General features: G+C 50.2%; 42 non-coding genes and 4 pseudogenes across 42 annotated transcripts; all 46 read right to left on the bottom strand.

Annotated features, from left to right (window-relative positions):
• Nucleotides 1-146: 146 nt before the first annotated feature.
• LOC135033362 (U1 spliceosomal RNA) lies at nucleotides 147-309 on the bottom strand. The gene has a single exon (XR_010228742.1). It is a non-coding gene; the product is annotated as a U1 spliceosomal RNA (small nuclear RNA).
• A 153-nt stretch (nucleotides 310-462) lies between these two features.
• On the bottom strand, nucleotides 463-626 carry LOC135033305 (U1 spliceosomal RNA). Its single transcript, XR_010228695.1, has one exon. It is a non-coding gene; the product is annotated as a U1 spliceosomal RNA (small nuclear RNA).
• A 672-nt stretch (nucleotides 627-1,298) lies between these two features.
• On the bottom strand, nucleotides 1,299-1,461 carry LOC135033394 (U1 spliceosomal RNA). The gene has a single exon (XR_010228767.1). It is a non-coding gene; the product is annotated as a U1 spliceosomal RNA (small nuclear RNA).
• Nucleotides 1,462-1,613: 152 nt separating this feature from the next.
• LOC135033476 (U1 spliceosomal RNA) lies at nucleotides 1,614-1,777 on the bottom strand. Its single transcript, XR_010228840.1, has one exon. It is a non-coding gene; the product is annotated as a U1 spliceosomal RNA (small nuclear RNA).
• A 671-nt stretch (nucleotides 1,778-2,448) lies between these two features.
• On the bottom strand, nucleotides 2,449-2,611 carry LOC135033402 (U1 spliceosomal RNA). Its single transcript, XR_010228774.1, has one exon. It is a non-coding gene; the product is annotated as a U1 spliceosomal RNA (small nuclear RNA).
• A 152-nt stretch (nucleotides 2,612-2,763) lies between these two features.
• On the bottom strand, nucleotides 2,764-2,927 carry LOC135033469 (U1 spliceosomal RNA). Its single transcript, XR_010228833.1, has one exon. It is a non-coding gene; the product is annotated as a U1 spliceosomal RNA (small nuclear RNA).
• A 615-nt stretch (nucleotides 2,928-3,542) lies between these two features.
• LOC135033361 (U1 spliceosomal RNA) lies at nucleotides 3,543-3,705 on the bottom strand. The gene has a single exon (XR_010228741.1). It is a non-coding gene; the product is annotated as a U1 spliceosomal RNA (small nuclear RNA).
• Nucleotides 3,706-3,857: 152 nt separating this feature from the next.
• LOC135033304 (U1 spliceosomal RNA) lies at nucleotides 3,858-4,021 on the bottom strand. The gene has a single exon (XR_010228694.1). It is a non-coding gene; the product is annotated as a U1 spliceosomal RNA (small nuclear RNA).
• A 672-nt stretch (nucleotides 4,022-4,693) lies between these two features.
• On the bottom strand, nucleotides 4,694-4,856 carry LOC135033391 (U1 spliceosomal RNA). Its single transcript, XR_010228765.1, has one exon. It is a non-coding gene; the product is annotated as a U1 spliceosomal RNA (small nuclear RNA).
• Nucleotides 4,857-5,008: 152 nt separating this feature from the next.
• On the bottom strand, nucleotides 5,009-5,172 carry LOC135033474 (U1 spliceosomal RNA). The gene has a single exon (XR_010228838.1). It is a non-coding gene; the product is annotated as a U1 spliceosomal RNA (small nuclear RNA).
• A 671-nt stretch (nucleotides 5,173-5,843) lies between these two features.
• LOC135033370 (U1 spliceosomal RNA) lies at nucleotides 5,844-6,006 on the bottom strand. Its single transcript, XR_010228749.1, has one exon. It is a non-coding gene; the product is annotated as a U1 spliceosomal RNA (small nuclear RNA).
• A 152-nt stretch (nucleotides 6,007-6,158) lies between these two features.
• On the bottom strand, nucleotides 6,159-6,322 carry LOC135033468 (U1 spliceosomal RNA). The gene has a single exon (XR_010228832.1). It is a non-coding gene; the product is annotated as a U1 spliceosomal RNA (small nuclear RNA).
• A 615-nt stretch (nucleotides 6,323-6,937) lies between these two features.
• LOC135033359 (U1 spliceosomal RNA) lies at nucleotides 6,938-7,100 on the bottom strand. The gene has a single exon (XR_010228739.1). It is a non-coding gene; the product is annotated as a U1 spliceosomal RNA (small nuclear RNA).
• A 152-nt stretch (nucleotides 7,101-7,252) lies between these two features.
• On the bottom strand, nucleotides 7,253-7,416 carry LOC135033303 (U1 spliceosomal RNA). The gene has a single exon (XR_010228693.1). It is a non-coding gene; the product is annotated as a U1 spliceosomal RNA (small nuclear RNA).
• Nucleotides 7,417-8,088: 672 nt separating this feature from the next.
• On the bottom strand, nucleotides 8,089-8,251 carry LOC135033390 (U1 spliceosomal RNA). The gene has a single exon (XR_010228763.1). It is a non-coding gene; the product is annotated as a U1 spliceosomal RNA (small nuclear RNA).
• Nucleotides 8,252-8,403: 152 nt separating this feature from the next.
• On the bottom strand, nucleotides 8,404-8,567 carry LOC135033473 (U1 spliceosomal RNA). Its single transcript, XR_010228837.1, has one exon. It is a non-coding gene; the product is annotated as a U1 spliceosomal RNA (small nuclear RNA).
• Nucleotides 8,568-9,238: 671 nt separating this feature from the next.
• LOC135033369 (U1 spliceosomal RNA) lies at nucleotides 9,239-9,401 on the bottom strand. Its single transcript, XR_010228748.1, has one exon. It is a non-coding gene; the product is annotated as a U1 spliceosomal RNA (small nuclear RNA).
• Nucleotides 9,402-9,553: 152 nt separating this feature from the next.
• Nucleotides 9,554-9,717, bottom strand: LOC135033491 (U1 spliceosomal RNA). The gene has a single exon (XR_010228854.1). It is a non-coding gene; the product is annotated as a U1 spliceosomal RNA (small nuclear RNA).
• Nucleotides 9,718-10,391: 674 nt separating this feature from the next.
• LOC135033321 (U1 spliceosomal RNA) lies at nucleotides 10,392-10,554 on the bottom strand. The gene has a single exon (XR_010228710.1). It is a non-coding gene; the product is annotated as a U1 spliceosomal RNA (small nuclear RNA).
• Nucleotides 10,555-10,706: 152 nt separating this feature from the next.
• Nucleotides 10,707-10,870, bottom strand: LOC135033293 (U1 spliceosomal RNA). Its single transcript, XR_010228683.1, has one exon. It is a non-coding gene; the product is annotated as a U1 spliceosomal RNA (small nuclear RNA).
• Nucleotides 10,871-11,544: 674 nt separating this feature from the next.
• Nucleotides 11,545-11,707, bottom strand: LOC135033345 (U1 spliceosomal RNA). The gene has a single exon (XR_010228727.1). It is a non-coding gene; the product is annotated as a U1 spliceosomal RNA (small nuclear RNA).
• Nucleotides 11,708-11,859: 152 nt separating this feature from the next.
• Nucleotides 11,860-12,023, bottom strand: LOC135033300 (U1 spliceosomal RNA). Its single transcript, XR_010228690.1, has one exon. It is a non-coding gene; the product is annotated as a U1 spliceosomal RNA (small nuclear RNA).
• A 674-nt stretch (nucleotides 12,024-12,697) lies between these two features.
• LOC135033323 (U1 spliceosomal RNA) lies at nucleotides 12,698-12,860 on the bottom strand. Its single transcript, XR_010228712.1, has one exon. It is a non-coding gene; the product is annotated as a U1 spliceosomal RNA (small nuclear RNA).
• A 152-nt stretch (nucleotides 12,861-13,012) lies between these two features.
• LOC135033298 (U1 spliceosomal RNA) lies at nucleotides 13,013-13,176 on the bottom strand. Its single transcript, XR_010228688.1, has one exon. It is a non-coding gene; the product is annotated as a U1 spliceosomal RNA (small nuclear RNA).
• A 674-nt stretch (nucleotides 13,177-13,850) lies between these two features.
• Nucleotides 13,851-14,013, bottom strand: LOC135033344 (U1 spliceosomal RNA). Its single transcript, XR_010228726.1, has one exon. It is a non-coding gene; the product is annotated as a U1 spliceosomal RNA (small nuclear RNA).
• A 152-nt stretch (nucleotides 14,014-14,165) lies between these two features.
• LOC135033310 (U1 spliceosomal RNA) lies at nucleotides 14,166-14,329 on the bottom strand. Its single transcript, XR_010228699.1, has one exon. It is a non-coding gene; the product is annotated as a U1 spliceosomal RNA (small nuclear RNA).
• Nucleotides 14,330-15,000: 671 nt separating this feature from the next.
• On the bottom strand, nucleotides 15,001-15,163 carry LOC135033355 (U1 spliceosomal RNA). Its single transcript, XR_010228735.1, has one exon. It is a non-coding gene; the product is annotated as a U1 spliceosomal RNA (small nuclear RNA).
• Nucleotides 15,164-15,315: 152 nt separating this feature from the next.
• LOC135033463 (U1 spliceosomal RNA) lies at nucleotides 15,316-15,479 on the bottom strand. The gene has a single exon (XR_010228827.1). It is a non-coding gene; the product is annotated as a U1 spliceosomal RNA (small nuclear RNA).
• Nucleotides 15,480-16,150: 671 nt separating this feature from the next.
• On the bottom strand, nucleotides 16,151-16,313 carry LOC135033354 (U1 spliceosomal RNA). Its single transcript, XR_010228734.1, has one exon. It is a non-coding gene; the product is annotated as a U1 spliceosomal RNA (small nuclear RNA).
• Nucleotides 16,314-16,465: 152 nt separating this feature from the next.
• Nucleotides 16,466-16,629, bottom strand: LOC135033302 (U1 spliceosomal RNA). The gene has a single exon (XR_010228692.1). It is a non-coding gene; the product is annotated as a U1 spliceosomal RNA (small nuclear RNA).
• Nucleotides 16,630-17,323: 694 nt separating this feature from the next.
• Nucleotides 17,324-17,465, bottom strand: LOC135033373 (U1 spliceosomal RNA; annotated as a pseudogene).
• Nucleotides 17,466-17,617: 152 nt separating this feature from the next.
• On the bottom strand, nucleotides 17,618-17,781 carry LOC135033395 (U1 spliceosomal RNA). Its single transcript, XR_010228768.1, has one exon. It is a non-coding gene; the product is annotated as a U1 spliceosomal RNA (small nuclear RNA).
• A 683-nt stretch (nucleotides 17,782-18,464) lies between these two features.
• On the bottom strand, nucleotides 18,465-18,616 carry LOC135033351 (U1 spliceosomal RNA; annotated as a pseudogene).
• A 152-nt stretch (nucleotides 18,617-18,768) lies between these two features.
• On the bottom strand, nucleotides 18,769-18,931 carry LOC135033371 (U1 spliceosomal RNA). The gene has a single exon (XR_010228750.1). It is a non-coding gene; the product is annotated as a U1 spliceosomal RNA (small nuclear RNA).
• A 671-nt stretch (nucleotides 18,932-19,602) lies between these two features.
• Nucleotides 19,603-19,765, bottom strand: LOC135033334 (U1 spliceosomal RNA). Its single transcript, XR_010228722.1, has one exon. It is a non-coding gene; the product is annotated as a U1 spliceosomal RNA (small nuclear RNA).
• Nucleotides 19,766-19,917: 152 nt separating this feature from the next.
• LOC135033270 (U1 spliceosomal RNA) lies at nucleotides 19,918-20,081 on the bottom strand. Its single transcript, XR_010228661.1, has one exon. It is a non-coding gene; the product is annotated as a U1 spliceosomal RNA (small nuclear RNA).
• A 671-nt stretch (nucleotides 20,082-20,752) lies between these two features.
• LOC135033358 (U1 spliceosomal RNA) lies at nucleotides 20,753-20,915 on the bottom strand. The gene has a single exon (XR_010228738.1). It is a non-coding gene; the product is annotated as a U1 spliceosomal RNA (small nuclear RNA).
• Nucleotides 20,916-21,068: 153 nt separating this feature from the next.
• Nucleotides 21,069-21,232, bottom strand: LOC135033317 (U1 spliceosomal RNA). Its single transcript, XR_010228706.1, has one exon. It is a non-coding gene; the product is annotated as a U1 spliceosomal RNA (small nuclear RNA).
• A 671-nt stretch (nucleotides 21,233-21,903) lies between these two features.
• LOC135033353 (U1 spliceosomal RNA) lies at nucleotides 21,904-22,066 on the bottom strand. Its single transcript, XR_010228733.1, has one exon. It is a non-coding gene; the product is annotated as a U1 spliceosomal RNA (small nuclear RNA).
• Nucleotides 22,067-22,218: 152 nt separating this feature from the next.
• On the bottom strand, nucleotides 22,219-22,382 carry LOC135033462 (U1 spliceosomal RNA). Its single transcript, XR_010228826.1, has one exon. It is a non-coding gene; the product is annotated as a U1 spliceosomal RNA (small nuclear RNA).
• Nucleotides 22,383-23,053: 671 nt separating this feature from the next.
• Nucleotides 23,054-23,216, bottom strand: LOC135033352 (U1 spliceosomal RNA). Its single transcript, XR_010228732.1, has one exon. It is a non-coding gene; the product is annotated as a U1 spliceosomal RNA (small nuclear RNA).
• A 152-nt stretch (nucleotides 23,217-23,368) lies between these two features.
• On the bottom strand, nucleotides 23,369-23,532 carry LOC135033291 (U1 spliceosomal RNA). Its single transcript, XR_010228681.1, has one exon. It is a non-coding gene; the product is annotated as a U1 spliceosomal RNA (small nuclear RNA).
• A 694-nt stretch (nucleotides 23,533-24,226) lies between these two features.
• LOC135033372 (U1 spliceosomal RNA) lies at nucleotides 24,227-24,368 on the bottom strand (annotated as a pseudogene).
• Nucleotides 24,369-24,520: 152 nt separating this feature from the next.
• LOC135033383 (U1 spliceosomal RNA) lies at nucleotides 24,521-24,684 on the bottom strand. The gene has a single exon (XR_010228757.1). It is a non-coding gene; the product is annotated as a U1 spliceosomal RNA (small nuclear RNA).
• A 683-nt stretch (nucleotides 24,685-25,367) lies between these two features.
• Nucleotides 25,368-25,519, bottom strand: LOC135033378 (U1 spliceosomal RNA; annotated as a pseudogene).
• A 152-nt stretch (nucleotides 25,520-25,671) lies between these two features.
• On the bottom strand, nucleotides 25,672-25,834 carry LOC135033360 (U1 spliceosomal RNA). Its single transcript, XR_010228740.1, has one exon. It is a non-coding gene; the product is annotated as a U1 spliceosomal RNA (small nuclear RNA).
• Between the last annotated feature and the right edge of the window lie 476 nt (nucleotides 25,835-26,310).

Raw genomic sequence — 26,310 nt, 5'->3', positions numbered from 1 at the left:
GTAGTTCGCATTGTGCGTTGGAAGGCACAAAGTAAGCAGACGGGAGAAGTCAGGATAGTGCGCAAGGGCATAGAAGGGAGCGGCTCAAGAAAACAGAAGTGGAAACAGACAGCAAACTAGGCTGGAGAGAGACCTGAGACAAAGAGATCTGAATTATACGAGAGCCGACCAGGGGAAACACAAATTATGCAGTCAAGTTTCCCACATTTGGGGAAATCGCAGGAGCAGCACACCCAGAGTGCAATGGGTGAGCCTTGCCCTGGGAGAAGCACCTACGTGATCATAGTATCTCACCTGGCAGGTAAGTAGGAGTTGGGCTAGAGCTGGGGAGGGTCGCTGCTCGGGTACCCCCCCTGTCAAGTGAAGGAGATCCAACTGAGGCAGCACAAGGGAATTCTCGAAAGAAGAACAAGGCTAGAGGAAGATCTGAGACAAAGAAATTTGACTTTTACCAGAGCTGACCAGAGGAAAACACAAACACAGTCCCCCACTACCACAAATAATGCTGTCGAGTTTCCCACATTTGGGGAAATCACAGGGGTCAGCATACCCAGAATGCAATGAATGAACCTCACACTGGGAGAATAATCTTCATGACCATGGTCTCTCCTATGCAAAATAAGTATGATTTGGGATAGGGCTGGGGAGGGCCGCTGCTCAGGCACATCTCTGTCAAGTAAAGGAGATTCAACTGAGGCAGCATAAGGGAACTCTCATCTGGGGACAACAACTGCAGGGAGAACACATATTTTCAGATGAACATGGGAGGGCAGAAGGCTGCCTAATACTGAAGCACCCCCAAACAACAAACCAAATGCAACAACTAGTGCAAGCATTCCTGGGGGAAGGCCTGCAGCAGATGGATTTGCATATGGTGATGTCATCCAAAGCAGTGGGTCAAAGTTTGCTTCAACCCTCGTCTGCATATGAAAAGAGAAAAGGGGCGTGCAGGGCATGGCGGCCTTTTGCGGCGCTTGGATGACCCCTAGTTCGCATTAAACACCTCCACCCTCCTTCGGTGTGGGGCTCATGTTGGCTATGCCCCAGCCCCTGAAGCATTCAAGCTGATTTCTTGCAGTAGCTGGGCACTGTAACTGCTCCAGAGCTGCTCTGTACGGCAAGTAAAAGGGTGTGGGCCCTGCAGCACTACCTGTAGTTTGCATTGTGCATTGGAAGGCACAAAGTAAGCAGACGGGAGAAGTAAGGTTAGTGCGCAAGGCCATAGAATGGAGCGGCTTAAGAAAAGAGAAGTGGAAACAGACAGCAAACTAGGCTGGAGAGAGACCTGAGACAAAGAGATCTGAATTATACGAGAGCCGACCAGGGGAAACACAAATTATGCAGTCAAGTTTCCCACATTAGGGGAAATCGCAGGGGCAGCACATCCAGAGTGCAATGGGTGAGCCTTGCCCTGGGAGAAGCACCTTCATGATTATAGTATCTCACCTGGCAGGTAAGTAGAAGTTGGGCTAGAGCTGGGGAGAGTCGCTGCACGGGCACCCCCCTGTCAAGTGAAGGAGATCCAACTAAGGCAGCACAAGGGAACTCTCGAAAGAAGGACAAGGCTAGAGGAAGATCTGAAACAAAGAAATCTGACTTTTACCAGAGCTGACCAGAGGAAAGCACAAACACAGTCCCCCACTACCACAAATAATGCAGTTGAGTTTCCCACATTTGGGGAAATCACAGGGGTCAGCATACCCAGAATGCAATGAATGAACCTCACCCTGGGAGAACAATCTTCAAGACCATGGTCTCTCCTATGCAAAATAAGTATGATTTGGGATAGGGCTGGGGAGGGCCGCTGCTCAGGCACATCTCTGTCAAGTAAAGGAGATTCAACTGAGGCAGCACAAGGGAACTCTCATCTGGGGACAACAACTGCAGGGAGAACACATATTTTCAGATGAACATGGGAGGGCAGAAGGCTGCCTAATACTGAAGCACCCCCAAACAACAAACCAAATGCAACAACTAGTGCAAGCATTCCTGGGGGAAGGCCTGCAGCAGATGGATTTGCATATGGTGATGCCATCCAAGCAGTGGGTCAAAGTTGGCTTCAACCCTCGTCTGCATATGAAAAGAGAAAAGGGGCGTGCAGGGCATGGCGGCCTTTTGCGGCGCTTGGATGACCCCTAGTTCGCATTACACACCTCCACCCTCCTTCGGTGTGGGGCTCATGTTGGCTATGCCCCAGCCCCTGAAGCATTCAAGCTGATTTCTTTCAGCAGCTGGGCACTGTAACTGCTCCAGAGCTGCTCTGTAAGGCAAGTAAAAGGGTGTGGGCCCTGCAGCACTACCTGTAGTTTGCATTGTGCGTTGGAAGGCACGAAGTAAGCAGACGGGAGAAGTCAGGATAGTGCGCAAGGGCATAGAAGGGAGCGGCTCAAGAAAAGAGAAGTGGAAACAGACAGCAAACTAGGCTGGAGAGAGACCTGAGACAAAGAGATCTGAATTATACGAGAGATGACCAAGGGAAACACAAATTATGCAGTCAAGTTTCCCACATTTGGGGAAATCGCAGGGGCAGCACAACCAGAGTGCAATGGGTGAGCCTTGCCCTGGGAGAAGCACCTTCATGATCAAAGTATCTCACCTGGCAGGTAAGTAGGAGTTGGGCTAGAGCTGGGGAGGGTCGCTGCTCGGGCACCCCCCTCTCAAGTGAAAGAGATCCAACTGAGGCAGCACAAGGGAACTCTCGAAAGAAGAACAAGGCTAGAGGAAGATCTGATATAAAGAAATCTGATTTTTACCAGAGCTGACCAGAGGAAAGCACAAACACAGTCCCCCACTACCACAAATAATGCAGTCGAGTTTCCCACATTTGGGGAAATCACAGGGGTCAGCATACCCAAAATGCAATGAATGAACCTCACCCTCGGAGAACAATCTTCATGACCATGGTATCTCCTATGCAAAATAAGTATGATTTGGGATAGGGCTGGGGAGGGCCGCTGCTCAGGCACATCTCTGTCAAGTAAAGGAGATTCAACTGAGGCAGCACAAGGGAACTCCCATCTGGGGACAACAACTGCAGGGAGAACACATATTTTCAGATGAACATGGGAGGGCAGAAGGCTGCCTAATACTGAAGCACCCGCAAACAACAAACCAAATGCATCAACTAGTACAAGCATTCCTGGGGGAAGTTCTGCAGAAGACGGATTTGCATACGGTGATGTCATCCAAGCAGTGGGCCAAAGTTGGCTGGAACCCTCATCTGCATATGAAAAGAGAAAAGGGGTATGCAGGGCATGGCGGCCTTTTGCGGCGCTTGGATGACCCTTAGTTCGCATTAAACACCCCCACCCTCCTTCGGTGTGGGGCTCATGTTTGCTATGCCCCAGCCCCTGAAGCATTCAAGCTGATTTCTTGCAGCAGCTGGGCACTGTAACAGCTCCAGAGCTGCTCTGTACGGCAAGTAAAAGGGTGTGGGCCCTGCAGCACTACCTGTAGTTTGCATTGTGCATTGGAAGGCACTTAAGAAAAGAGAAGTGGAAACAGACAGCAAACTAGGCTGGAGAGAGACCTGAGACAAAGAGATCTGAATTATACGAGAGCCGACCAGGGGAAACACAAATTATGCAGTCAAGTTTCCCACATTTGGGGAAATCGCAGGAGCAGCACACCCAGAGTGCAATGGGTGAGCCTTGCCCTGGGAGAAGCACCTACGTGATCATAGTATCTCACCTGGCAGGTAAGTAGGAGTTGGGCTAGAGCTGGGGAGGGTCGCTGCTCGGGTACCCCCCTGTCAAGTGAAGGAGATCCAACTGAGGCAGCACAAGGGAATTCTCAAAAGAAGAACAAGGCTAGAGGAAGATCTGAGACAAAGAAATCTGACTTTTACCAGAGCTGACCAGAGGAAAACACAAACACAGTCCCCCACTACCACAAATAATGCTGTCGAGTTTCCCACATTTGGGGAAATCACAGGGGTCAGCATACCCAGAATGCAATGAATGAACCTCACACTGGGAGAATAATCTTCATGACCATGGTCTCTCCTATGCAAAATAAGTATGATTTGGGATAGGGCTGGGGAGGGCCGCTGCTCAGGCACATCTCTTTCAAGTAAAGGAGATTCAACTGAGGCAGCATAAGGGAACTCTCATCTGGGGACAACAACTGCAGGGAGAACACATATTTTCAGATGAACATGGGAGGGCAGAAGGCTGCCTAATACTGAAGCACCCCCAAACAACAAACCAAATGCAACAACTAGTGCAAGCATTCCTGGGGGAAGGCCTGCAGCAGATGGATTTGCATATGGTGATGTCATCCAAAGCAGTGGGTCAAAGTTGGCTTCAACCCTCGTCTGCATATGAAAAGAGAAAAGGGGCGTGCAGGGCTTGGCGGTCTTTTGCGGCGCTTGGATGACCCCTAGTTCGCATTAAACACCTCCACCCTCCTTCGGTGTGGGGCTCATGTTGGCTATGCCCCAGCCCCTGAAGCATTCAAGCTGATTTCTTGCAGTAGCTGGGCACTGTAACTGCTCCAGAGCTGCTCTGTACGGCAAGTAAAAGGGTGTGGGCCCTGCAGCACTACCTGTAGTTTGCATTGTGCATTGGAAGGCACAAAGTAAGCAGACGGGAGAAGTAAGGATAGTGCGCAAGGCCATAGAATGGAGCGGCTTAAGAAAAGAGAAGTGGAAACAGACAGCAAACTAGGCTGGAGAGAGACCTGAGACAAAGAGATCTGAATTATACGAGAGCCGACCAGGGGAAACACAAATTATGCAGTCAAGTTTCCCACATTTGGGGAAATCGCAGGGGCAGCACATCCAGAGTGCAATGGGTGAGCCTTGCCCTGGGAGAAGCACCTTCATGATTATAGTATCTCACCTGGCAGGTAAGTAGAAGTTGGGCTAGAGCTGGGGAGAGTCGCTGCACGGGCACCCCCCTGTCAAGTGAAGGAGATCCAACTGAGGCAGCACAAGGGAACTCTCGAAAGAAGAACAAGGCTAGAGGAAGATCTGAAACAAAGAAATCTGACTTTTACCAGAGCTGACCAGAGGAAAGCACAAACACAGTCCCCCACTACCACAAATAATGCAGTTGAGTTTCCCACATTTGGGGAAATCACAGGGGTCAGCATACCCAGAATGCAATGAATGAACCTCACCCTGGGAGAACAATCTTCAAGACCATGGTCTCTCCTATGCAAAATAAGTATGATTTGGGATAGGGCTGGGGAGGGCCGCTGCTCAGGCACATCTCTTTCAAGTAAAGGAGATTCAACTGAGGCAGCACAAGGGAACTCTCATCTGGGGACAACAACTGCAGGGAGAACACATATTTTCAGATGAACATGGGAGGGCAGAAGGCTGCCTAATACTGAAGCACCCCCAAACAACAAACCAAATGCAACAACTAGTGCAAGCATTCCTGGGGGAAGGCCTGCAGCAGATGGATTTGCATATGGTGATGCCATCCAAGCAGTGGGTCAAAGTTGGCTTCAACCCTCGTCTGCATATGAAAAGAGAAAAGGGGCGTGCAGGGCATGGCGGCCTTTTGCGGCGCTTGGATGACCCCTAGTTCGCATTACACACCTCCACCCTCCTTCGGTGTGGGGCTCATGTTGGCTATGCCCCAGCCCCTGAAGCATTCAAGCTGATTTCTTGCAGCAGCTGGGCACTGTAACTGCTCCAGAGCTGCTCTGTAAGGCAAGTAAAAGGGTGTGGGCCCTGCAGCACTACCTGTAGTTTGCATTGTGCGTTGGAAGGCACGAAGTAAGCAGACGGGAGAAGTCAGGATAGTGCGCAAGGGCATAGAAGGGAGCGGCTCAAGAAAAGAGAAGTGGAAACAGACAGCAAACTAGGCTGGAGAGAGACCTAAGACAAAGAGATCTGAATTATACGAGAGATGACCAAGGGAAACACAAATTATGCAGTCAAGTTTCCCACATTTGGGGAAATCGCAGGGGCAGCACAACCAGAGTGCAATGGGTGAGCCTTGCCCTGGGAGAAGCACCTTCATGATCATAGTATCTCACCTGGCAGGTAAGTAGGAGTTGGGCTAGAGCTGGGGAGGGTCGCTGCTCGGGCACCCCCCTCTCAAGTGAAAGAGATCCAACTGAGGCAGCACAAGGGAACTCTCGAAAGAAGAACAAGGCTAGAGGAAGATCTGATATAAAGAAATCTGATTTTTACCAGAGCTGACCAGAGGAAAGCACAAACACAGTCCCCCACTACCACAAATAATGCAGTCGAGTTTCCCACATTTGGGGAAATCACAGGGGTCAGCATACCCAAAATGCAATGAATGAACCTCACCCTCGGAGAACAATCTTCATGACCATGGTATCTCCTATGCAAAATAAGTATGATTTGGGATAGGGCTGGGGAGGGCCGCTGCTCAGGCACATCTCTGTCAAGTAAAGGAGATTCAACTGAGGCAGCACAAGGGAACTCCCATCTGGGGACAACAACTGCAGGGAGAACACATATTTTCAGATGAACATGGGAGGGCAGAAGGCTGCCTAATACTGAAGCACCCGCAAACAACAAACCAAATGCAACAACTAGTACAAGCATTCCTGGGGGAAGTTCTGCAGAAGACGGATTTGCATACGGTGATGTCATCCAAGCAGTGGGCCAAAGTTGGCTGGAACCCTCATCTGCATATGAAAAGAGAAAAGGGGTATGCAGGGCATGGCGGCCTTTTGCGGCGCTTGGATGACCCTTAGTTCGCATTAAACACCCCCACCCTCCTTCGGTGTGGGGCTCATGTTTGCTATGCCCCAGCCCCTGAAGCATTCAAGCTGATTTCTTGCAGCAGCTGGGCACTGTAACAGCTCCAGAGCTGCTCTGTACGGCAAGTAAAAGGGTGTGGGCCCTGCAGCACTACCTGTAGTTTGCATTGTGCATTGGAAGGCACTTAAGAAAAGAGAAGTGGAAACAGACAGCAAACTAGGCTGGAGAGAGACCTGAGACAAAGAGATCTGAATTATACGAGAGCCGACCAGGGGAAACACAAATTATGCAGTCAAGTTTCCCACATTTGGGGAAATCGCAGGAGCAGCACACCCAGAGTGCAATGGGTGAGCCTTGCCCTGGGAGAAGCACCTACGTGATCATAGTATCTCACCTGGCAGGTAAGTAGGAGTTGGGCTAGAGCTGGGGAGGGTCGCTGCTCGGGTACCCCCCTGTCAAGTGAAGGAGATCCAACTGAGGCAGCACAAGGGAATTCTCAAAAGAAGAACAAGGCTAGAGGAAGATCTGAGACAAAGAAATCTGACTTTTACCAGAGCTGACCAGAGGAAAACACAAACACAGTCCCCCACTACCACAAATAATGCTGTCGAGTTTCCCACATTTGGGGAAATCACAGGGGTCAGCATACCCAGAATGCAATGAATGAACCTCACACTGGGAGAATAATCTTCATGACCATGGTCTCTCCTATGCAAAATAAGTATGATTTGGGATAGGGCTGGGGAGGGCCGCTGCTCAGGCACATCTCTGTCAAGTAAAGGAGATTCAACTGAGGCAGCATAAGGGAACTCTCATCTGGGGACAACAACTGCAGGGAGAACACATATTTTCAGATGAACATGGGAGGGCAGAAGGCTGCCTAATACTGAAGCACCCCCAAACAACAAACCAAATGCAACAACTAGTGCAAGCATTCCTGGGGGAAGGCCTGCAGCAGATGGATTTGCATATGGTGATGTCATCCAAAGCAGTGGGTCAAAGTTGGCTTCAACCCTCGTCTGCATATGAAAAGAGAAAAGGGGCGTGCAGGGCTTGGCGGCCTTTTGCGGCGCTTGGATGACCCCTAGTTCGCATTAAACACCTCCACCCTCCTTCGGTGTGGGGCTCATGTTGGCTATGCCCCAGCCCCTGAAGCATTCAAGCTGATTTCTTGCAGTAGCTGGGCACTGTAACTGCTCCAGAGCTGCTCTGTACGGCAAGTAAAAGGGTGTGGGCCCTGCAGCACTACCTGTAGTTTGCATTGTGCATTGGAAGGCACAAAGTAAGCAGACGGGAGAAGTAAGGATAGTGCGCAAGGCCATAGAATGGAGCGGCTTAAGAAAAGAGAAGTGGAAACAGACAGCAAACTAGGCTGGAGAGAGACCTGAGACAAAGAGATCTGAATTATACGAGAGCCGACCAGGGGAAACACAAATTATGCAGTCAAGTTTCCCACATTTGGGGAAATCGCAGGGGCAGCACATCCAGAGTGCAATGGGTGAGCCTTGCCCTGGGAGAAGCACCTTCATGATTATAGTATCTCACCTGGCAGGTAAGTAGAAGTTGGGCTAGAGCTGGGGAGAGTCGCTGCACGGGCACCCCCCTGTCAAGTGAAGGAGATCCAACTGAGGCAGCACAAGGGAACTCTCGAAAGAAGAACAAGGCTAGAGGAAGATCTGAAACAAAGAAATCTGACTTTTACCAGAGCTGACCAGAGGAAAGCACAAACACAGTCCCCCACTACCACAAATAATGCAGTTGAGTTTCCCACATTTGGGGAAATCACAGGGGTCAGCATACCCAGAATGCAATGAATGAACCTCACCCTGGGAGAACAATCTTCAAGACCATGGTCTCTCCTATGCAAAATAAGTATGATTTGGGATAGGGCTGGGGAGGGCCGCTGCTCAGGCACATCTCTTTCAAGTAAAGGAGATTCAACTGAGGCAGCACAAGGGAACTCTCATCTGGGGACAACAACTGCAGGGAGAACACATATTTTCAGATGAACATGGGAGGGCAGAAGGCTGCCTAATACTGAAGCACCCCCAAACAACAAACCAAATGCAACAACTAGTGCAAGCATTCCTGGGGGAAGGCCTGCAGCAGATGGATTTGCATATGGTGATGCCATCCAAGCAGTGGGTCAAAGTTGGCTTCAACCCTCGTCTGCATATGAAAAGAGAAAAGGGGCGTGCAGGGCATGGCGGCCTTTTGCGGCACTTGGATGACCCCTAGTTCGCATTACACACCTCCACCCTCCTTCGGTGTGGGGCTCATGTTGGCTATGCCCCAGCCCCTGAAGCATTCAAGCTGATTTCTTGCAGCAGCTGGGCACTGTAACTGCTCCAGAGCTGCTCTGTAAGGCAAGTAAAAGGGTGTGGGCCCTGCAGCACTACCTGTAGTTTGCATTGTGCGTTGGAAGGCACGAAGTAAGCAGACGGGAGAAGTCAGGATAGTGCGCAAGGGCATAGAAGGGAGCGGCTCAAGAAAAGAGAAGTGGAAACAGACAGCAAACTAGGCTGGAGAGAGACCTGAGACAAAGAGATCTGAATTATACGAGAGATGACCAAGGGAAACACAAATTATGCAGTCAAGTTTCCCACATTTGGGGAAATCGCAGGGGCAGCACAACCAGAGTGCAATGGGTGAGCCTTGCCCTGGGAGAAGCACCTTCATGATCATAGTATCTCACCTGGCAGGTAAGTAGGAGTTGGGCTAGAGCTGGGGAGGGTCGCTGCTCGGGCACCCCCCTCTCAAGTGAAAGAGATCCAACTGAGGCAGCACAAGGGAACTCTCGAAAGAAGAACAAGGCTAGAGGAAGATCTGATATAAAGAAATCTGATTTTTACCAGAGCTGACCAGAGGAAAGCACAAACACAGTCCCCTACTACCACAAATAATGCAGTCGAGTTTCCCACATTTGGGGAAATCACAGGGGTCAGCATACCCAGAATGCAATGAATGAACCTCACCCTGGGAGAACAATCTTCATGACCATGGTATCGCCTATGCAAAATAAGTATGATTTGGGATAGGGCTGGGGAGGGCCGCTGCTCAGGCACATCTCTGTCAAGTAAAGGAGATTCAACTGAGGCAGCACAAGGGAACTTTCATCTGGGGACAACAACTGCAGGGAGAACACATATTTTCAGATGAACATGGGAGGGCAGAAGGCTGCCTAATACTGAAGCACCCCCAAACAACAAACCAAATGCAACAACTAGTGCAAGCATTCCTGGGGGAAGGCCTGCAGCAGATGGATTTGCATATGGTGATGTCATCCAAACAGTGGGTCAAAGTTGGCTTCAACCCTCGTCTGCATATGAAAAGAGACAAGGGGCGTGCAGGGCATGGCGGCCTTTTGCGGCGCTTGGATGACCCCTAGTTCGCATTACACACCTCCACCCTCCTTCGGTGTGGGGCTCATGTTGGCTATGCCCCAGCCCCTGAAGCATTCAAGCTGATTTCTTGCAGCAGCTGGGCACTGTAACAGCTCCAGAGCTGCTCTGTAAGGCAAGTAAAAGGGTGTGGGCCCTGCAGTACTACCTGTAGTTTGCATTGTGCATTGGAAGGCACAAAGTAAGCAGACGGGAGGAGAAGTCAGGATAGTGCACAAGGGTATAGAAGGGAGCGGCTGAAGAAAAGAGAAGTGGAAACAGACAGCAAACTAGGCTGTAGAGAGATCTGAGACAAAGAGATCTGAATTATACGAGAACCGACCAGGGGAAACACAAATTATGCAGTCAAGTTTCCCACATTTGGGGAAATCGCAGGGGCAGCACACCCAGAGTGCAATGGGTAAACCTTGCCCTGGGAGAAGCACCTTCATGATCATAGTATCTCACCTGGCAGGTAAGTAGGAGTTGGGCTAGAACTGGGGAGGGTCGCTGCTCGGGCACCCCCCTGTTAAGAGAAGGAGATCCAACTGAGGCAGCACAAGGGAACTCTCAAAAGAAGAACAAGGCTAGAGGAAGATCTGAAACAAAGAAATCTGACTTTTACCAGAGCTGACCAGAAGAAAACACAAACACAGTCCCCCACTACCACAAATAAAGCAGTCGAGTTTCCCACATTTGGGGAAATCACAGGGGTCAGCATACCCAGAATGCAATGAATGAACCTCACCCTGGGAGAATAATCTTCATGACCATGGTATCTCCTATGCAAAATAAGTATGATTTGGGATAGAGCTGGGGAGGGCCGCTGCTCAGGCACATCTCTGTCAAGTTAAGGAGATTCAACTGAGGCAGCACAAGGGAACTCTCATCTGGGGACAACAACTGCAGGGAGAACACATATTTTCAGATGAACATGGGAGGGCAGAAGGCTGCCTAATACTGAAGCACCCCCAAACAACAAACCAAATGCAAAAACTAGTGCAAGCATTCCTGGGGGAAGGCCTGCCGCAGATGGATTTGCATATGGTGATGTCATCCAAGCAGTGGGTCAAAGTTGGCTTCAACCCTCGTCTGCATATGAAAACAGAAAAGGGGCGTGCAGGGCATGGTGGCCTTTTGCGGCGCTTGACTGACCCCTAGTTTGCATTAAACACCTCCACCCTCCTTCGGTGTGGGGCTCATGTTGGCTATGCCCCAGCCCCTGAAGCATTCAAGCTGATTTCTTGCAGCAGCTGGGCACTGTAACAGCTCCAGAGCTGCTCTGTAAGGCAAGTAAAAGGGTGTGGGCCCTGCAGCACTACCTGTAGTTTGCATTGTGCATTGGAAGGCATAAAGTAAGCAGACGGGAGGAGAAGTCAGGATAGTGCACAAGGGTATAGAAGGGAGCGGCTGAAGAAAAGAGAAGTGGAAACAGACAGCAAACTAGGCTGGAGAGAGACCTGAGACAAAGAGATCTGAATTATACGAGAGCCGACCAGGGGAAACACAAATTATGCAGTCAAGTTTCCCACATTTGGGGAAATCGCAGGAGCAGCACACCCAGAGTACAATGGGTGAGCCTTGCCCTGGGAGAAGCACCTTCATGATCATAGTATCTCACCTGGCAGGTAAGTAGGAGTTGGTCTAGAGCTGGGCAGGGTCGCTGCTCGGGTACCCCCCTGTAAAGTGAAGGAGATCCAACTGAGGCAGCACAAGGGAACTCTCGAAAGAAGAACAAGGCTAAAGGAAAATCTGAGACAAAGAAATCTGACTTTTACCAGAGCTGACCAGAAGAAATCACAAACACAGCCTCCCACTACCACAAATAATGCAGTCAAGTTTCCCACATTTGGGGAAATCACAGGGGTCAGCATACCCAAAATGCAATGAATGAACCTCACCCTGGGAGAAAAATCTTCATGACCATGGTATCTCCTATGCAAAATAAGTATGATTTGGAATAGGGCTGGGGAGGGCCGCTGCTCATGCACATCTCTATCAAGTAAAGGAGATTCAACTGAGGCAGCACAAGGGAACTCTCATCTGGGGACAACAACTGCAGGGAGAACATATATTTTCAGATGAACATGGGAGGGCAGAAGGCTGCCTAATACTGAAGCACCCCCAAACAACAAACCAAATGCAACAACTAGTGCAAGCATTCCTGGGGGAAGGCCTGCCGCAGATGGATTTGCATATGGTGATGTCATCCAAGCAGTGGGTCAGAGTTGGCTTCAACCCTCGTCTGCATATGAAAAGAGAAAAGGGGCGTGCAGGGCATGGTGGCCTTTTGCGGCGCTTGGCTGACCCCTAGTTTGCATTAAACACCTCCACCCTCCTTTGGTGTGGGGCTCATGTTGGCTATGCCCCAGCCCCTGAAGCATTCAAGCTGATTTCTTGCAGCAGCTGGGCACTGTAACAGCTCCAGAGCTGCTCTGTAAGGCAAGTAAAAGGGTGTGGGCCCTGCAGCACTACCTGTAGTTCGCATTGTGCGTTGGAAGGCACAAAGTAAGCAGACAGGAGGAGAAGTCAGGATAGTGCGCAAGGGCATAGAAGGGAGCGGCTCAAGAAAAGAGAAGTGGAAACAGACAGCAAACTAGGCTGGAGAGAGACCTGAGACAAAGAGATCTGAATTATACGAGAGCCGACCAGGGGAAACACAAATTATGCAGTCAAGTTTCCCACATTTGGGGAAATCGCAGGGGCAGCACACCCAGAGTGCAATGGGTGAGCCTTGCCCTGGGAGAAGCACCTTCATGATCATAGTATCTCACCTGGCAGGTAAGTAGGAGTTGGGCTAGAGCTGGGGAGGGTCTCTGCTCGGGCACCCCCCTGTCAAGTGAAGGAGATCCAACTGAGGCAGCACAAGGGAACTCTCGAAAGAAGAACAAGGCTAGAGGAAGATCTGAAACAAAGAAATCTGACTTTTACCAGAGCTGACCAGAGGAAAACACAAACACAGTCCCCCACTACCACAAATAAAGCAGTCAAGTTTCCCACATTAAGGGAAATCACAGGGGTCAGCATACCCAGAATGCAATGAATGAACCTCACCCTGGGAGAATAATCTTCATGACCATGGTATCTCCTATGCAAAATAAGTATGATTTGGGATAGAGCTGGGGAGGGCCGCTGCTCAGGCACATCTCTGTCAAGTTAAGGAGATTCAACTGAGGCAGCACAAGGGAACTCTCATCTGGGGACAACAACTGCAGGGAGAACACATATTTTCAGATAAACATGGGAGGGCAGAAGGCTGCCTAATACTGAAACACCCCCAAACAACAAACCAAATGCAACAACTAGTGCAAGCATTCCTGGGGGAAGGCCTGCCGCAGATGGATTTGCATATGGTGATGTCATCCAAGCAGTGGGTCAAAGTTGGCTTCAACCCTCGTCTGCATATGAAAACAGAAAAGGGGCGTGCAGGGCATGGTGGCCTTTTGCGGCGCTTGTCTGACCCCTAGTTTGCATTAAACACCTCCACCCTCCTTCGGTGTGGGGCTCATGTTGGCTATGCCCCAGCCCCTGAAGCATTCAAGCTGATTTCTTGCAGCAGCTGGGCACTGTAACAGCTCCAGAGCTGCTCTGTAAGGCAAGTAAAAGGGTGTGGGCCCTGCAGCACTACCTGTAGTTTGCATTGTGCATTGGAAGGCACAAAGTAAGCAGACGGGAGGAGAAGTCAGGATAGTGCACAAGGGTATAGAAGGGAGCGGCTGAAGAAAAGAGAAGTGGAAACAGACAGCAAACTAGGCTGGAGAGAGACCTGAGACAAAGAGATCTGAATTATACGAGAGCCGACCAGGGGAAACACAAATTATGCAGTCAAGTTTCCCACATTTGGGGAAATCGCAGGAGCAGCACACCCAGAGTACAATGGGTGAGCCTTGCCCTGGGAGAAGCACCTTCATGATCATAGTATCTCACCTGGCAGGTAAGTAGGAGTTGGGCTAGAGCTGGGGAGGGTCGCTGCTCGTGTACCCCCCTGTAAAGTGAAGGAGATCAAACTGAGGCAGCACAAGGGAACTCTCGAAAGAAGAATAAGGCTAAAGGAAAATCTGAGACAAAGAAATCTGACTTTTACCAGAGCTGACCAGAGGAAAGCACAAACACAGTCTCCCACTAACACAAATAATGCAGTCAAGTTTCCCACATTTGGGGAAATCACAGCGGTCAGCATACCCAAAATGCAATGAATGAACCTCACCCTGGGAGAAAAATCTTCATGACCATGGTATCTCCTATGCAAAATAAGTATGATTTGGAATAGGGCTGGGGAGGGCCGCTGCTCATGCACATCTCTGTCAAGTAAAGGAGATTCAACTGAGGCAGCACAAGGGAACTCTCATCTTGGGACAACAACTGCAGGGAGAACATATATTTTCAGATGAACATGGGAGGGCAGAAGGCTGCCTAATACTGAAGCACCCCCAAACAACAAACCAAATGCAACAACTAGTGCAAGCATTCCTGGGGGAAGGCCTGCCACAGATGGATTTGCATATGGTGATGTCATCCAAGCAGTGGGTCAAAGTTGGCTTCAACCCTCGTCTGCATATGAAAATAAAAAAGGGGTGTGCAGGGCATGGCGGCCTTTTGCGGTGCTTGGATGACCCCTAGTTCGCATTAAACACCTCCACCCTCCTTCGGTGTGGGGCTCATGTTGGCTATGCCCCAGCCCCTGAAGCATTCAAGCTGATTTCTTGCAGCAGCTGGGCACTGTAACAGCTCCAGAGCTGCTCTGTAAGGCAAGTAAAAGGGTGTGGGCCCTGCAGCACTACCTGTAGTTTGCATTGTGCGTTGGAAGGCACGAAGTAAGCAGACGGGAGAAGTCAGGATAGTGCGCAAGGGCATAGAAGGGAGCGGCTCAAGAAAAGAGAAGTGGAAACAGACAGCAAACTAGGCTGGAGAGAGACCTGAGACAAAGAGATCTGAATTATACGAGAGATGACCAAGGGAAACACAAATTATGCAGTCAAGTTTCCCACATTTGGGGAAATCGTAGGAGCAGCACACCCAGAGTGCAATGGGTGAGCCTTGCCCTGGGAGAAGCACCTTCCTGATCATAGTATCTCACCTGGCAGGTAAGTAGGAGTTGGGCTAGAGCTGGGGAGGGTCGCTGTTCGGGCACCCCCCTGCCAAGTGAAGGAGATCCAACTGAGGCAGCACAAGGAAACTCTCGAAAAAAGAACAAGGCTAGAGGAAGATCTGAGACAAAGAAATCTGACTTTTACCAGAGCTGACCAGAGGAAAGCACAAACACAGTCCCCCACTACCACAAATAATGCAGTCGAGTTTCCCACATTTGGGGAAATCACAGGGGTCAGCATACCCAGAATGCAATGAATGAACCTCACCCTGGGAGAACAATCTTCATGATAATGGTATCTCCTATGCAAAATAAGTATGATTTGTGATAGGGCTGGGGAGGGCCGCTGCTCAGGCACATCTCTGTCAAGTAAAGGAGATTCAACTGAGGCAGCACAAGGGAACTCTCATCTGGGGACAACAACTGCAGGGAGAACACATATTTTCAGATGAACATGGGAGGGCAGAAGGCTGCCTAATACTGAAGCACCCCCAAACAACAAACCAAATGCAACAACTAGTGCAAGCATTCCTGGGAGAAGGCATGCAGCAGATGGATTTGCATATGGTGATGCCATCCAAGCAGTGGGTCAAAGTTGGCTTCAACCCTCGTCTGCATCTGAAAAGAGAAAAGGGGCGTGCAGGGCATGGCGGCCTTTTGCGGCGCTTGGATGACCCCTAGTTCGCATTACACACCTCCACCCTCCTTCGGTGTGGGGCTCATGTTGGCTATGCCCCAGCCCCTGAAGCATTCAAGCTGATTTCTTGCAGCAGCTGGGCACTGTAACTGCTCCAGAGCTGTTCTGTAAGGCAAGTAAAAGGGTGTGGGCCCTGCAGCACTACCTGTAGTTTGCATTGTGCGTTGGAAGGCACGAAGTAAGCAGACGGGAGAAGTCAGGATAGTGCGCAAGGGCATAGAAGGGAGCGGCTCAAGAAAAGAGAAGTGGAAACAGACAGCAAACTAGGCTGGAGAGAGACCTGAGACAAAGAGATCTGAATTATACGAGAGATGACCAAGGGAAACACAAATTATGCAGTCAAGTTTCCCACATTTGGGGAAATCGTAGGAGCAGCACACCCAGAGTGCAATGGGTGAGCCTTGCCCTGGGAGAAGCACCTTCCTGATCATAGTATCTCACCTGGCAGGTAAGTAGGAGTTGGGCTTGAGCTGGGGAGGGTCGCTGCTCGGGCACCCCCCTGTCAAGTGAAGGAGATTCAACTGAGGCAGCACAAGGAAACTCTCAAAAAAAGAACAAGGCTAGAGGAAGATCTGAGACAAAGAAATCTGACTTTTACCAGAGCTGACCAGAGGAAAGCACAAACACAGTCCCCCACTACCACAAATAATGCAGTCGAGTTTCCCACATTTGGGGAAATCACAGGGGTCAGCATACCCAGAATGCAATGAATGAACCTCACCCTGGGAGAACAATCTTCATGACCATGGTATCTCCTATGCAAAATAAGTATGATTTGGGATAGGGCTGGGGAGGGCCGCTGCTCAGGCACATCTCTGTCAAGTAAAGGAGATTCAACTGAGGCAGCACAAGGGAACTCTCATCTGGGGACAACAACTGCAGGGAGAACACATATTTTCAGATAAACATGGGAGAGCAGAAGGCTGCCTAATACTGAAGCACCCCAAACAACAAACCAAATGCAACAACTAGTACAAGCATTCCTGGGGGAAGGTCTGCAGACGACGGATTTGCATACGGTGATGTCATCCAAGCAGTGGGCCAAAGTTGGCTGGAACCCTCATCTGCATATGAAAAGAGAAAAGGGGTATGCAGGGCATGGCGGCCTTTTGCGGCGCTTGGATGACCCTTAGTTCGCATTAAACACCTCCACCCTCCGTCGGTGTGGGGCTCATGTTGGCTATGCCCCAGCCCCTGAAGCATTCAAGCTGATTTCTTGCAGCAGCTGGGCACTGTAACAGCTCCAGAGCTGCTCTGAAAGGCAAGTAAAAGGGTGTGGGCCCTGCAGCACTACCTGTAGTTTGCATTGTGCGTTGGAAGGCACAAAGTAAGCAGACAGGAGGAGAAGTCAGGAGAGTCCACAAGGGTATAGAAGGGAGGGGCTCAAGAAAAAAGAAGTGGAAACAGACAGCAAACTAGGCTGGAGAGAGACCTGAGACAAAGAGATCTGAATTATATGAGAGCCGACCAGGGGAAACACAAATTATGCAGTCAAGTTTCCCACATTTGGGGAAATCGCAGGGGCAGCACACCCAGAGTGCAATGGGTGAGCCTTGCCCTGGGAGAAGCACCTACATGATCATAGTATCTCACCTGGCAGGTAAGTAGGAGTTGGGCTAGAGCTGGGGAGGGTCGCTGCTCGGGCACCCCCCTGTCAAGTGAAGGAGATCCAACTGAGGCAGCACAAGGGAACTCTCGAAAGAAGAACAAGGCTAGAGGAAGATCTGAGACAAAGAAATCTGACTTTTACCAGAGCTGACCAGAGGAAAGCACAAACACAGTCCCCCACTACCACAAATAATGCAGTTGAGTTTCCCACATTTGGGGAAATCACAGGGGTCAGCATACCCAGAATGCAATGAATGAACCTAACCCTGGGAGAACAATCTTCATGACCATGGTATCTCCTATGCAAAATAAGTATGATTTGGGATAGGGCTGGGGAGGGCCGCTGCTCAGGCACATCTCTGTCAAGTAAAGGAGATTCAACTGAGGCAGCACAAGGGAACTCTCATCTGGGGACAACAACTGCAGGGAGAACACATATTTTCAGATGAACATGGGAGGGCAGAAGGCTGCCTAATACTGAAGCACCCCCAAACAACAAACCAAATGCAACAACTAGTAAAAGCATTCCTGGGAGAAGGTCTGCAGAAGACGGATTTGCATACGGTGATGTCATCCAAGCAGTGGGCCAAAGTTGGCTGGAACCCTCATCTGCATATGAAAAGAGAAAAGGGTTATGCAGGGCATGGCGGCCTTTTGCGGTGCTTGGATGACCCCTAGTTCGCATTAAACACCTCCATTCTCCTTCGGTGTGGGGCTCATGTTGGCTATGCCCCAGCCCCTGAAGTATTCAAGCTGATTTCTTGCAGCAGCTGGGCACTGTAACAGCTCCAGAGCTGCTCTGTAAGGCAAGTAAAAGGGTGTGGGCCCTGCAGCACTACCTGTAGTTCGCATTGTGCGTTGGAAGGCACAAAGTAAGCAGACAGGAGAAGTCAGGAGAGTGCACAAGGGCATAGAAGGCAGGGGCTCAAGAAAAGAGAAGTGGAAACAGACAGCAAACTAGGCTGGAGAGAGACCTGAGACAAAGAGATCTGAATTATACGAGTAGCCAACTAGAGGAAACACAAATTATGCAGTCAAGTGTCCCACATTTGGGGAAATCGTAGGAGCAGCACACCCAGAGTGCAATGGGTGAGCCTTGCCCTGGGAGAAGCACCTTCCTGATCATAGTATCTCACCTGGCAGGTAAGTAGGAGTTGGGCTAGAGCTGGGGAGGGTCGCTGCTCGGGCACCCCCCTGTCAAGTGAAGGAGATCCAACTGAGGCAGCACAAGGAAACTCTCGAAAAAAGAACAAGGCTAGAGGAAGATCTGAGACAAAGAAATCTGTATTTTACCAGAGCTGACCAGAGGAAAGCACAAACACAGTCCCCCACTACCACAAATAATGCAGTCGAGTTTCCCAATTTGGGGAAATCACAGGGGTCAGCATACCCAGAATGCAATGAATGAACCTCACCCTGGGAGAACAATCTTCATGACCATGGTATCTCCTATGCAAAATAAGTATGATTTGGGATAGGGCTGGGGAGGGCCGCTGCTCAGGCACATCTCTGTCAAGTAAAGGAGATTCAACTGAGGCAGCACAAGGGAACTCTCATCTGGGGACAACAACTGCAGGGAGAACACATATTTTCAGATGAACATGGGAGGGCAGAAGGCTGCCTAATACTGAAGCACCCCCAAACAACAAACCAAATGTAACAACTAGTGCAAGCATTCCTGGGAGAAGGTCTGCAGAAGACGGATTTGCATACGGTGATGTCATCCAAGCAGTGGGCCAAAGTTGGCTGGAACCCTCATCTGCATATGAAAAGAGAAAAGGGTTATGCAGGGCATGGCGGCCTTTTGCGGTGCTTGGATGACCCCTAGTTCGCATTAAATACCTCCACCCTCCTTCGGTGTGGGGCTCATGTTGGCTATGCCCCAGCCCCTGAAGCATTCAAGCTGATTTCTTGCAGCAGCTGGGCACTGTAACAGCTCCAGAGCTGCTCTGTACGGCAAGTAAAAGGGTGTGGGCCCTGCAGCACTACCTGTAGTTCGCATTGTGCGTTGGAAGGCACAAAGTAAGCAGACGGGAGAAGTCAGGATAGTGCGCAAGGGCATAGAAGGGAGCGGCTCAAGAAAACAGAAGTGGAAACAGACAGCAAACTAGGCTGGAGAGAGACCTGAGACAAAGAGATCTGAATTATACGAGCGCCGACCAGGGGAAACACAAATTATGCAGTCAAGTTTCCCACATTTGGGGAAATCGCAGGAGCAGCACACCCAGAGTGCAATGGGTGAGCCTTGCCCTGGGAGAAGCACCTTCATGATCATAGTATCTCACCTGGCAGGTATGTAGGAGTTGGGCTAGAGCTGGGGAGGGTCGCTGCTCGGGTACCACCCTGTCAAGTGAAGGAGATCAAACTGAGGCAGCACAATGGAACTCTCGAAAGAAGAACAAGGCTAGAGTAAGATCTGAGACAAAGAAATCTGACTTTTACCAGAGCTGACCAGAGGAAAACACAAAAACAGTCCCCCACTACCACAAATAATGCAGTTGAGTTTCCCACATTTGGGGAAATCACAGGGGTCAGCATACCCAGAATGCAATGAATGAACCTCACCCTGGGAGAACAATCTTTATGACCATGGTATCTCCTATGCAAAATAAGTATGATTTGGGATAGGGCTGGGGAGGGCCGCTGCTCAGGCACATCTCTGTCAAGTAAAGGAGATTCAACTGAGGCAGCACAAGGGAACTCTCATCTGGGGACAACAACTGCAGGGAGAACACATATTTTCAGATGAACATGGGAGGGCAGAAGGCTGCCTAATACTGAAGCATGCCCAAACAACAAACCAAATGCAACAACTAGTACAAGCATTCCTGGGGGAAGGTCTGCAGAAGACGGATTTGCATACGGTGATGTCATCCAAGCAGTGGGCCAAAGTTGGCTGGAACCCTCATCTGCATATGAAAAGAGAAAAGGGGTATGCAGGGCATGGCGGCCTTTTGCGGCGCTTGGATGACCCTTAGTTCGCATTAAACACCCCCACCCTCCTTCGGTGTGGGGCTCATGTTGGCCATGCCCCAGCCCCTGAAGCATTCAAGCTGATTTCTTGCAGCAGCTTGGCACTGTAACAGCTCCAGAGCTGCTCTGTACGGCAAGTAAAAGGGTGTGGGCCCTGCAGCACTACCTGTAGTTTGCATTGTGCATTGGAAGGCACAAAGTAAGCAGACGGGAGAAGTAAGGATAGTGCGCAAGGCCATAGAATGGAGCGGCTTAAGAAAAGAGAAGTGGAAACAGACAGCAAACTAGGCTGGAGAGAGACCTGAGACAAAGAGATCTGAATTATACGAGAGCCGACCAGGGGAAACACAAATTATGCAGTCAAGTTTCCCACATTTGGGGAAATCGCAGGAGCAGCACACCCAGAGTGCAATGGGTGAGCCTTGCCCTGGGAGAAGCACCTACGTGATCATAGTATCTCACCTGGCAGGTAAGTAGGAGTTGGGCTAGAGCTGGGGAGGGTCGCTGCTCGGGTACCCCCCCTGTCAAGTGAAGGAGATCCAACTGAGGCAGCACAAGGGAATTCTCGAAAGAAGAACAAGGCTAGAGGAAGATCTGAGACAAAGAAATCTGACTTTTACCAGAGCTGACCAGAGGAAAACACAAACACAGTCCCCCACTACCACAATTAATGCTGTCGAGTTTCCCACATTTGGGGAAATCACAGGGGTCAGCATACCCAGAATGCAATGAATGAACCTCACACTGGGAGAATAATCTTCATGACCATGGTCTCTCCTATGCAAAATAAGTATGATTTGGGATAGGGCTGGGGAGGGCCGCTGCTCAGGCACATCTCTGTCAAGTAAAGGAGATTCAACTGAGGCAGCATAAGGGAACTCTCATCTGGGGACAACAACTGCAGGGAGAACACATATTTTCAGATGAACATGGGAGGGCAGAAGGCTGCCTAATACTGAAGCACCCCCAAACAACAAACCAAATGCAACAACTAGTGCAAGCATTCCTGGGGGAAGGCCTGCCACAGATGGATTTGCATATGGTGATGTCATCCAAGCAGTGGGTCAAAGTTGGCTTCAACCCTCGTCTGCATATGAAAATAAAAAAGGGGTGTGCAGGGCATGGCGGCCTTTTGCGGTGCTTGGATGACCCCTAGTTCGCATTAAACACCTCCACCCTCCTTCGGTGTGGGGCTCATGTTGGCTATGCCCCAGCCACTGAAGCATTCAAGCTGATTTCTTGCAGCAGCTGGGCACTGTAACAGCTCCAGAGCTGCTCTGTAAGGCAAGTAAAAGGGTGTGGGCCCTGCAGCACTACCTGTAGTTTGCATTGTGCGTTGGAAGGCACGAAGTAAGCAGACGGGAGAAGTCAGGATAGTGCGCAAGGGCATAGAAGGGAGCGGCTCAAGAAAAGAGAAGTGGAAACAGACAGCAAACTAGGCTGGAGAGAGACCTGAGACAAAGAGATCTGAATTATACGAGAGATGACCAAGGGAAACACAAATTATGCAGTCAAGTTTCCCACATTTGGGGAAATCGTAGGAGCAGCACACCCAGAGTGCAATGGGTGAGCCTTGCCCTGGGAGAAGCACCTTCCTGATCATAGTATCTCACCTGGCAGGTAAGTAGGAGTTGGGCTAGAGCTGGGGAGGGTCGCTGTTCGGGCACCCCCCTGCCAAGTGAAGGAGATCCAACTGAGGCAGCACAAGGAAACTCTCGAAAAAAGAACAAGGCTAGAGGAAGATCTGAGACAAAGAAATCTGACTTTTACCAGAGCTGACCAGAGGAAAGCACAAACACAGTCCCCCACTACCACAAATAATGCAGTCGAGTTTCCCACATTTGGGGAAATCACAGGGGTCAGCATACCCAGAATGCAATGAATGAACCTCACCCTGGGAGAACAATCTTCATGATAATGGTATCTCCTATGCAAAATAAGTATGATTTGTGATAGGGCTGGGGAGGGCCGCTGCTCAGGCACATCTCTGTCAAGTAAAGGAGATTCAACTGAGGCAGCACAAGGGAACTCTCATCTGGGGACAACAACTGCAGGGAGAACACATATTTTCAGATGAACATGGGAGGGCAGAAGGCTGCCTAATACTGAAGCATCCCCAAACAACAAACCAAATGCAACAACTAGTGCAAGCATTCCTGGGAGAAGGCATGCAGCAGATGGATTTGCATATGGTGATGCCATCCAAGCAGTGGGTCAAAGTTGGCTTCAACCCTCGTCTGCATATGAAAAGAGAAAAGGGGCGTGCAGGGCATGGCGGCCTTTTGCGGCGCTAGGATGACCCCTAGTTCGCATTACACACCTCCACCCTCCTTCGGTGTGGGGCTCATGTTGGCTATGCCCCAGCCCCTGAAGCATTCAAGCTGATTTCTTGCAGCAGCTGGGCACTGTAACTGCTCCAGAGCTGCTCTGTAAGGCAAGTAAAAGGGTGTGGGCCCTGCAGCACTACCTGTAGTTTGCATTGTGCGTTGGAAGGCACGAAGTAAGCAGACGGGAGAAGTCAGGATAGTGCGCAAGGGCATAGAAGGGAGCGGCTCAAGAAAAGAGAAGTGGAAACAGACAGCAAACTAGGCTGGAGAGAGACCTGAGACAAAGAGATCTGAATTATACGAGAGATGACCAAGGGAAACACAAATTATGCAGTCAAGTTTCCCACATTTGGGGAAATCGTAGGAGCAGCACACCCAGAGTGCAATGGGTGAGCCTTGCCCTGGGAGAAGCACCTTCCTGATCATAGTATCTCACCTGGCAGGTAAGTAGGAGTTGGGCTTGAGCTGGGGAGGGTCGCTGCTCGGGCACCCCCCTGTCAAGTGAAGGAGATTCAACTGAGGCAGCACAAGGAAACTCTCAAAAAAAGAACAAGGCAAGAGGAAGATCTGAGACAAAGAAATCTGACTTTTACCAGAGCTGACCAGAGGAAAGCACAAACACAGTCCCCCACTACCACAAATAATGCAGTCGAGTTTCCCACATTTGGGGAAATCACAGGGGTCAGCATACCCAGAATGCAATGAATGAACCTCACCCTGGGAGAACAATCTTCATGACCATGGTATCTCCTATGCAAAATAAGTATGATTTGGGATAGGGCTGGGGAGGGCCGCTGCTCAGGCACATCTCTGTCAAGTAAAGGAGATTCAACTGAGGCAGCACAAGGGAACTCTCATCTGGGGACAACAACTGCAGGGAGAACACATATTTTCAGATAAACATGGGAGAGCAGAAGGCTGCCTAATACTGAAGCACCCCAAACAACAAACCAAATGCAACAACTAGTACAAGCATTCCTGGGGGAAGGTCTGCAGAAGACGGATTTGCATACGGTGATGTCATCCAAGCAGTGGGCCAAAGTTGGCTGGAACCCTCATCTGCATATGAAAAGAGAAAAGGGGTATGCAGGGCATGGCGGCCTTTTGCGGTGCTTGGATGACCCTTAGTTCGCATTAAACACCTCCACCCTCCGTCGGTGTGGGGCTCATGTTGGCTATGCCCCAGCCCCTGAAGCATTCAAGCTGATTTCTTGCAGCAGCTGGGCACTGTAACAGCTCCAGAGCTGCTCTGAAAGGCAAGTAAAAGGGTGTGGGCCCTGCAGCACTACCTGTAGTTTGCATTGTGCGTTGGAAGGCACAAAGTAAGCAGACAGGAGGAGAAGTCAGGAGAGTCCACAAGGGTATAGAAGGGAGGGGCTCAAGAAAAAAGAAGTGGAAACAGACAGCAAACTAGGCTGGAGAGAGACCTGAGACAAAGAGATCTGAATTATATGAGAGCCGACCAGGGGAAACACAAATTATGCAGTCAAGTTTCCCACATTTGGGGAAATCGCAGGGGCAGCACACCCAGAGTGCAATGGGTGAGCCTTGCCCTGGGAGAAGCACCTACATGATCATAGTATCTCACCTGGCAGGTAAGTAGGAGTTGGGCTAGAGCTGGGGAGGGTCGCTGCTCGGGCACCCCCCTGTCAAGTGAAGGAGATCCAACTGAGGCAGCACAAGGGAACTCTCGAAAGAAGAACAAGGCTAGAGGAAGATCTGAGACAAAGAAATCTGACTTTTACCAGAGCTGACCAGAGGAAAGCACAAACACAGTCCCCCACTACCACAAATAATGCAGTTGAGTTTCCCACATTTGGGGAAATCACAGGGGTCAGCATACCCAGAATGCAATGAATGAACCTAACCCTGGGAGAACAATCTTCATGACCATGGTATCTCCTATGCAAAATAAGTATGATTTGGGATAGGGCTGGGGAGGGCCGCTGCTCAGGCACATCTCTGTCAAGTAAAGGAGATTCAACTGAGGCAGCACAAGGGAACTCTCATCTGGGGACAACAACTGCAGGGAGAACACATATTTTCAGATGAACATGGGAGGGCAGAAGGCTGCCTAATACTGAAGCACCCCCAAACAACAAACCAAATGCAACAACTAGTAAAAGCATTCCTGGGAGAAGGTCTGCAGAAGACGGATTTGCATACGGTGATGTCATCCAAGCAGTGGGCCAAAGTTGGCTGGAACCCTCATCTGCATATGAAAAGAGAAAAGGGTTATGCAGGGCATGGCGGCCTTTTGCGGTGCTTGGATGACCCCTAGTTCGCATTAAACACCTCCATTCTCCTTCGGTGTGGGGCTCATGTTGGCTATGCCCCAGCCCCTGAAGTATTCAAGCTGATTTCTTGCAGCAGCTGGGCACTGTAACAGCTCCAGAGCTGCTCTGTAAGGCAAGTAAAAGGGTGTGGGCCCTGCAGCACTACCTGTAGTTCGCATTGTGCGTTGGAAGGCACAAAGTAAGCAGACAGGAGAAGTCAGGAGAGTGCACAAGGGCATAGAAGGCAGGGGCTCAAGAAAAGAGAAGTGGAAACAGACAGCAAACTAGGCTGGAGAGAGACCTGAGACAAAGAGATCTGAATTATACGAGTAGCCAACTAGAGGAAACACAAATTGTGCAGTCAAGTGTCCCACATTTGGGGAAATCGTAGGAGCAGCACACCCAGAGTGCAATGGGTGAGCCTTGCCCTGGGAGAAGCACCTTCCTGATCATAGTATCTCACCTGGCAGGTAAGTAGGAGTTGGGCTAGAGCTGGGGAGGGTCGCTGCTCGGGCACCCCCCTGTCAAGTGAAGGAGATCCAACTGAGGCAGCACAAGGAAACTCTCGAAAAAAGAACAAGGCTAGAGGAAGATCTGAGACAAAGAAATCTGTATTTTACCAGAGCTGACCAGAGGAAAGCACAAACACAGTCCCCCACTACCACAAATAATGCAGTCGAGTTTCCCAATTTGGGGAAATCACAGGGGTCAGCATACCCAGAATGCAATGAATGAACCTCACCCTGGGAGAACAATCTTCATGACCATGGTATCTCCTATGCAAAATAAGTATGATTTGGGATAGGGCTGGGGAGGGCCGCTGCTCAGGCACATCTCTGTCAAGTAAAGGAGATTCAACTGAGGCAGCACAAGGGAACTCTCATCTGGGGACAACAACTGCAGGGAGAACACATATTTTCAGATGAACATGGGAGGGCAGAAGGCTGCCTAATACTGAAGCACCCCCAAACAACAAACCAAATGTAACAACTAGTGCAAGCATTCCTGGGAGAAGGTCTGCAGAAGACGGATTTGCATACGGTGATGTCATCCAAGCAGTGGGCCAAAGTTGGCTGGAACCCTCATCTGCATATGAAAAGAGAAAAGGGTTATGCAGGGCATGGCGGCCTTTTGCGGTGCTTGGATGACCCCTAGTTCGCATTACACACCTCCACCCTCCTTCGGTGTGGGGCTCATGTTGGCTATGCCCCAGCCCCTGAAGCATTCAAGCTGATTTCTTGCAGCAGCTGGGCACTGTAACAGCTCCAG

This window comes from Pseudophryne corroboree, unplaced genomic scaffold, assembly GCF_028390025.1.
Source record: "Pseudophryne corroboree isolate aPseCor3 unplaced genomic scaffold, aPseCor3.hap2 scaffold_571, whole genome shotgun sequence".
In the NCBI taxonomy this organism is placed as follows: domain Eukaryota; kingdom Metazoa; phylum Chordata; class Amphibia; order Anura; family Myobatrachidae; genus Pseudophryne; species Pseudophryne corroboree.
This window is presented reverse-complemented; position numbering and strand designations above follow the sequence as displayed.